Source organism: Physeter macrocephalus, chromosome 15 (assembly GCF_002837175.3).
Source record: "Physeter macrocephalus isolate SW-GA chromosome 15, ASM283717v5, whole genome shotgun sequence".
Taxonomy (NCBI): Eukaryota; Metazoa; Chordata; class Mammalia; order Artiodactyla; family Physeteridae; genus Physeter; species Physeter macrocephalus.
In genome coordinates, this window is record NC_041228.1 from 78144019 (window position 1) to 78151874 (window position 7856).

General features: G+C 40.0%; 1 protein-coding gene across 3 annotated transcripts in view; it reads right to left on the bottom strand.

Annotated features, from left to right (window-relative positions):
- The window catches only part of RGS20 (regulator of G protein signaling 20), a 77092-nt gene that overhangs the window by 68674 nt on the left and 562 nt on the right, over positions 1–7856 (bottom strand). The gene's annotated exons all lie outside the window — the stretch shown is intronic.

The following is a 7856-nucleotide window of genomic DNA, read 5'->3' on the forward strand; positions in this document are numbered from 1 at the left end:
GCACAGGCTCCAGACGTGCAGGCTCAGTAGTTGTGGCTCACGGGCCTAGTTGCTCCGCGGCATGTGGGATCTTCCCAGACCAGGGCTCGAACCCGTGTCCCCTGCATTGGCAGGCAGATTCTCAACCACTGCACCACCAGGGAAGCCCGTTGCTTCATTTTAAAACTACTTATTTCAGTCATTTAAAATGCAGTAACTATAAAACCATTTTGCAGAGGTTTCTAAAATAAGCTCTCAAATGATACAAACCTTATCTGAATTGCTTTATGCACGGAATGGAAATAAACGGTTCGTACTGAACCTGTAACACAAGATTACTATCTAAGATTCCCAGTAAATTTCATCGGCATCTTTACCCTGCAAGAAGGCAAAACTTTAAATTTTCTAACGTGTTTGCAGTGGTTTTATGGTTTGGTGAAGGCTGGCTTGATTTTGGCAGGAAAGCCAACAACATGATGTTATGAGATCTTTTGCACAGTGGAAATGAGACTTAGATATATTTCTTCCTAACCATAAATTTAAAATCTGAGAGCGATAAAATTTATGAATAAAAGTCTAAACAGCACGCCGAGGCCAACAAGGATTTTTTTACAGTATACTTTTTAGACTTCCAGACAGGATCTTTTGCCATTTAAAATTTTTTCTGAAAGGTTAAGTTCAGTCTTGCTATCCAGTGAAAGTCTAAAGCATATACTAGCTGCTCCCACTGTGGTATATAAATAGAATATGGAAAGCTGTATTTATGTATTTATTTAATTTGTTATTTAATTTTAAAGGGTAAATTCTAAGCTCTAGTCTTTGTGATTTTTAACAAAAATGTTTTTATTATGTTAATTTTGAAAATTAAAAAAAATAAACTGAGCAAATATACTTACCAACCCTCATTCCATCACTGTTTCAACAGTTATCAGCATATTTTGCCCGTTTTGCTTCGCCTCCTATCTGCCCTACCTTTCTCTCCTCCTGGATTATTTTAAAGCAAGTTGAAAGTCACAGTCATTTATTTGTTCTGCAAACACTTCCACGTGCCTCTTGGGACTTTTTAAAAAGCATAACTGCAATCCCATTTGAGCTGGACATTCTTTAGACAGTCAAGGGGACATCACTGCCTTTCCCTTTGCCGGCACCTGGCTCCACCCCCTCAAAGGCGCCCCTCCCTCCGCTTTAGAGGTGCTGTCCAGGCAGAATTCTTCCAACTTTCTTCCACCAGACACGAGGAGTGAGGCCCGATGTCTCCTCCCTCCCTTGCTCTGTCAGTTAATCTGGAGAGGTAAGCCTCTCCCCTCATTCTTTTCCCCTTTCTTTTTATGCTATAACCAGACTTTTAAAGAATAGTCACACTTTACAGTCATTTTTTACCTCTATTAGTTCCATCTGATTAACTGTTTCAATAGTTACCACCAATCGCTCCGAACCGTGACTCTCTCGTTCTTGGGTTCTCATTTTGCCCCATCTTTTGTTGCTCTGACAAGAATGTTCATGTGATTTTACAGGAAGTGCAGTTGTGTCGTGTGTCGTCCACATCCTGGCATATCTTAAAATAGCTTTCTCTTGTGTTAAGGCATGAATGACACCTGGCTATGAATAAGTCTTGAGACACAGTGTTTTTCTTTTTTTGTTGTTGAAAGCTGTCTAGTTATAAGTCTATTGTTTTCAGTTATTTAGTGCTTCAGAGAATTATAAGGTAAAGTTTCTTTTTTGTTTCCTTGTAGGTAATCTCATTTTCCCCCTTCTGGATATTTATAGAAATAGTGTCTTAATTTTTGAAATTTGAACATTCTATGAAGATATTACTAGATTTCGTTTTCATTGTCTGACGGAATACAATCTGTATTCTCAAATTATTATATGAAATCTTTATTTATATCAGGAATATAAAATTGTGTTTTTTAAAAAAATTGATTATTGCTATTTCACTGCTCAGATCCCCTTTTAATCTCTTCCTTTTATCTATCCCTAAAGTGAATTTCGAAGATCTGTCCTCTGTATCCCTTATTTCCTCTCCTCCCTCATAATTTTAATTTATCTTTCTTCTCTGTGTTCTGATAGACTTTTTCAAACATTTCTTTATTTTGATATTTCCTACTTTGATAATTTTAATTTTTGTGGCGTCCAATCTGCTATTAAAAGTCTCCCTCCTTTTCAAAATTGATAACAGAGTGTCTTATCTCCATGCAAGACTTCCTTTTCTACAGTTTTTGATGATGTCTCACTCATTTTAGAAATGCAACATCTGCTTGAATATTATAATGAATATAACACGGGCACGAGTTATTAAGACGTGTCTTCTGTGTCCTACGTGAGTATGCCGTGGTGGTTCAGTTAATGTCAACTGACAACAAAGCTACCAGTTGCAGCAGAAAGCACCTGGCTCTGTAGGCTGAATCTCCAGGCAGCGATGCTGGTTGGGCTGCAGAGAAGTCCTGTGTGGCTCCTGTCACACACCCTGGAAATCAAGCCGTGTGTGAGAATCGGAGACACCAAAGAATAAGAGCCTTCTTACCATGTGCCCTGAGCCTGGTGTGACTGGTAACATACACGAAGCACTTCAGAGCCATCACTTTTAGAAATACTGCCATTCGTTTGTGTGTCCAGAAACTCTAGGTTTACAGTCTCAAGAACAAAAGCTAAGGGCTAGGGAAGCCCACCAGGGAGGTGGTGCAGTGGTTAAGAATCCGCCTGCCAATGCAGGGGACACGGGTTCGAGCCCTGGTCCAGGAAGATCCCACATGCCACGGAGCAACTAAGCCCACGCGCCACAACTACTGAAGCCTGTGCTCTAGAGCCTGCGAGCCACAACTACTGAGCCCACGCGCCACAATTACTGAGCCCGTGCTCCACAACAGGAGAAGCCACCGCAATGAGAAGCCCGCGCACTGCAATGAAGAGTAACCCCTGCTTGCTGCAACTGGAGAAAGCCCGCACGCAGCAATGAAGACCCAATACAGCCAAAAATAAATAAATATATTTATTAAAAAGAAAGAACAAGAGCTAAGTTTCAAACTCAAGCTAAGTTAGAAAATCACCTAATGCTATATATCCTCTAACCCTTTCTCATTCAGAAAAACTTCAGATGAGCAAAGAAGCCCATAAAAATAGTCTACCTTTGCTAAACCAAATTATTTGGTGGCGCTGGTGGAGATGTTTGCCTCTAAAAATATAATCCAGTGGCAAAAACCCAATCTTTAATGTAAAACCCTGAAAGACAATTATTTAAATGTTAAAAAACGTTGGTAAACATGATCAAAACTTGTATTTAAAAGTTTTCATCTAAAACTTTGAAGAATAGGACTGACGGGGATCTTTTTTGTATAGTTATTTTCAGAGTAGAAAAATCTTGTGGAGAATGAAGACGCCGACACTGGGTTTTACACGATATTCCCACTGGCGGGAAGAATCACATTTTCCCAGAAGCCCCTGAGTCTGGAGCCTGGTGAGCCCTCCTGCCTTTGCTCACCTGGAAACACCTGCAGTAGGAACCCAAGGATTCCCGGCTAACCCGTGCGCGCCAAGGACGGAAGATGTAACCACGACAGACTTCCGGATGAGCCTTTCCCTAAGCAGGTTTGCGAGCCTCTCAGGTGTTAAGCAAATTAGTACAGAATTCTTTTCAGAGGGTCTTCAGAAAGAAAAGAACCATCTTTGTCCTTCTCAGCGAACTTACCCTTTCACAACCGGAGGCAGGACAGAACAATTTTGTCTTCTGGATACGTTAACGTGAAGGTGCTGGATACTAGAAGCATAGTTCCTTTCTCACTAAGATATTTTTTCCTCTCTTCTTTCTTCTACCCTTTTTGCCACACAAAGCTCCGTTGTCTTCCTAGGTACCCTTTGGGACCTTGGCATTGATTTCTCTCCTTTTAGTGTGTAATGCCTCAAAACAAGTGCTTTGATCAGATGCTCAAGGGGTCACACATCTGGAACAGGAGAGCACTTAGGAGTCTGAACTCTTAGAGGGGCATCGATACTGAAATGATATGAACAATAATTTTGTGTAGGACACTTTCTTGCCTAAGCTCTGACCGCTTTTATTACTGGGAAGGGATGCACACACATATACGTATACATCTGTATTGACAGATGGATGGGTAGATGACTTGACTTATTGCCAGTGTGGCTGGAAAGTTTCCTCTCTCTCTCTCTCTCTCTCTCTCACGTTTAGTATTAGAAAGAGTGACTGACCCAGGGAGCACCCCACCTCCCGCCTGTACTTTGTGCCCTGAATGGAAGGAAGCAAAAATCCTTGTGGAGAAAAAAATCATTCTGACGAAGCCAAGTTCGTGAGTTTGTGTGCGTGTGTATGTTTGGGGAATATTAATTTATTTTGTAGTTAATTCGTGGCCGTGTTGGGCTGCTTTGGGCAGAAGGCGCAGAGAAATCACTGTTGAGGCTGCTGGCTTCTAGCCCACGAGATTACAGCCTGCTTCTAAAGCACTGCCAGAAGCTATCGAATTCGTCATGAAATCGGTGTCAGAAAAACCTAGGTTCAAATCACTGCTCAGCTGACTTCACACATGTAACCAAAAGTTTTTCCAAACTTGTTTTCTCATCTCTAAAACAGGTCTAACGATGTCCGTGCTACTGACCTAATGAAATTGGTTAAGAATCCAGATAAAAAGAACAACAGGAAGAACCACAATAAATGTAGGCAACACATTTATACAACACATAAATGTGTTGTTATTTTCAGTCTAACCTGCCTTTGGAGGGCTTTTACTTTTTTTTTTTTTTTAATTTTGAAATAATTATAGATTCACCGGAAGTTCCAAAAAAGGATGTACACAGTGGTCCCAGGCACTCTTCATCCAGTTTCTCCCAGTGGGAACTTCATAAGTCGTACAACGTCAAAACCAGGAGACTGACATTGGTACAATTCTAAGAGCTTACTCAGATTTCACAAGTGTGTGTGTGAGTGTAGTTCGATGCAGTTTTATCACATGTGTAGGTTTGTGTAACCAGCGAAATCAAGATAAAGAAGTGTTTCATCCCTGCCAAGCTCCCTCAAACCACCCCTTTGTAGCTGCATCCACCACCCTCTCTCCATCCTAGTCTTTGGTAGTCACTAATCTATTTTCCATTTCTATAATTTTATTTTAACAATGTTATATAAATGGCATCATGCAGAGTGTGACCTTTTGGGATTGGCTTTTTTCACTCAGTCTCATCCCCTCGAGATTGATCCAGGGGCAATGTCAGTAGTTCATTCCTTCTGCGTATCAGTACTTGATTCCTCTTAGCTGGCTCATCGTGCTCCCTGGCACCGATGTACCACAGTTTATTTAATCCTTCATCCCTTGAAGGACTTTTGGGTTGTTTCTAGTTTGGGGCTATTATGAATAAAGCTGCTGTGAACATGAGCATATGGAGTCTGTATGAACATAGGTTTTCATTTCTATGGGATAAACACCCAATAGTGAAATTGCTGGACCATACGATAGTTGCATGTTTAGTTTTGTAAGAAACGGCCAGATTGTTTTCCAGACTGCCTGTACCATTTTGCCGTCCTACCAGCAATCTTTGAGTGATCTAGTATCTCTGCATCCTTGCCAGAAATTGGTTTTGTCACTCTGTTTCATTTTAGCCATTCTGATAGGTGAGTCGTGATATTTCATTGTGTTTTTAGCTTGCATTTCCCTAGTGGTAATGATGCTGACTCTCTTTTCATGTTGTTTATTTGCCGTCTGTGTGTATATGCTGTTTGATGAAATGCCTGTTCACGTCTTTTGCCCATATCCTACTTGGGATGTTTGGGTTTTTTATTCTTGAGTTTTGAGAGTTCTTTATATTTCTAGTTACAAGGTCTTTGTCAGATATGGGGTTTGCAAATATTTTCTCAAAGTCTGTAACTTGTCTCTACATCCTCTTAAATAGGGTCTTTGGCAGAGCAAAGGTTTTTACTTTTGATGGGATCCAATTTCTCAATTTTTCTTCCATGAACTATGCTTTTGCTATATAAGAACTCTGCCTGCCGTAGGGTATAAAGATTTCCTATCATTTTTTCCTAAAAGTTTTACAGTTTTACATATAGTTGTGCATTTAAGACCATGGCCTCTGGGCATCTAGACACATTTCAGCCCATGCTTTGCTTACTTCTCTCCATTTCTAGATATTATTTCATGTCTACCTTAAATGTCACCTTTTCCACTGTTTCACTAGGCCTTTTTCAGTTGTTTTACTCCATATCAATCATATTGCATCTCAGTGTCTCACTGCCTTACTGATTGAAAGGATGTAATCACATAGATAGCCTCTAGTATTGACTGCACTCATGCTGATAGGATGCTATTTTGATAATACTGTGAGGCTGTAGAGAGGAAGGACAAAATCTTTCTCTTTCTCAAAACTTAGCCCAAGGTTTTGCAGATAGGAAGGACTCAGTGATATTTGTAGAATTAAATGCATTGGCGTTCTACCATCCTGATCCTTGCTAGATGAGGGACATGACCGCCTAAATGTGCATCTAAATTCAGACGCAATAGAAAAAGGCAACACTGAGTGGAGAGGCCGGTAGCATCCCAACTGGATCACTCCTGACTGCTTGCACCTGCTGCTGCACCGGCTGGGACCTGATTACCTGGGTTAATGAGGCCAGGATGGCAGCTCGGAGGGCCCAGCGCCCCAGGGCTGTCGATTCCAGGACGCCGTCGGAATGTGTACTGCGCATTCGTAGATACTTTCCAATCCTTTGCCTATGACTCTGCTTAAAGCATACTCTCCAAGGCAGTTAGAACTTTGAAATTATATGTGTGTATGCACATATTATATATATACATACATGTATATTATATATATGCACACGTGACATATACTGTTATTGCTGTCTGTTTCCTCAGAGATGTCTCCAAATTCTACCTTTTAGAAATCTCTTTTGTGTGTGTTGCCTACATTTAGATGCCCATTAATTAAGGGCTTCTGGCCATTCTATCCCATTTCATTCTAGTTTCCTAAAGACCTAGTGTTTCGGTGATAGGAGGAGGTGTGGAAATTCATGTATTATTTGTCTGAAAGCTCAAAAGTAGAGGTCAGTACATTCCTACGGAAAAAGCTTTCTAATGACTAAAAAAACCCACAGTTTTTCTTCTCCTTGTGCCAATTGGTTACAATAACATTGGGGAAAGGGCAGATCCAGATAATTAGAGTCTACAAATAAATAATGATTCTTATGAGGATATGAGCATAGGGACAGATAGATTTTCTAGTGCTACAGGATTTGGACAGGTTTGCTGTTGTAGGATTTGCAGCATTTAATTCTGAGTTCTGATCATTATTTGTCAGAGGTATTAACACATGCCCATCTCCCTCCACATGAATAACCTTTTAAGAGGTGGTTCTATTTATAGTTAAGAGGATTTACAGACTTAAACTGTACTTTCTGCAAAGATACACACAACACCGAGCAGGAAAATGGTTACTCTTTAGGGAAATCATGTCATCTAGTGGCAGAAATTCACGCTTAGGAAATTCACCTAGGAAACTATGACTTTAGGAAAAAACCCCTTAGGTCCTTAATGTTCTTATGTGCCTGTGTTAGTTTATCCGTTTGTTTTCTCGAGCAATTTTTGTAGAAAGCTCTTCATTACTATATGGGATATAATTTTTATATCAGAAAAATATCTAAGGGTTAATATCAATAACCACAAAAATCTATGTCTAGGTTTTTTGCTTTTTAAAACATCACCTCCTGAAACATACAAACAAACAAAATGTAATTGTTTGCCTTGGTAAAGGGAAGTGGTTTAGATTGGAGAAAACTGGAAGGATCTGGTAATTATTATCAAGGTTCTAGTTTTTCTCTTGGGTTTGGTTTGGAAGCTTTTTTTTTTTTTTTTTTTTTTTTTTTTTTTTTTTGCGGTACG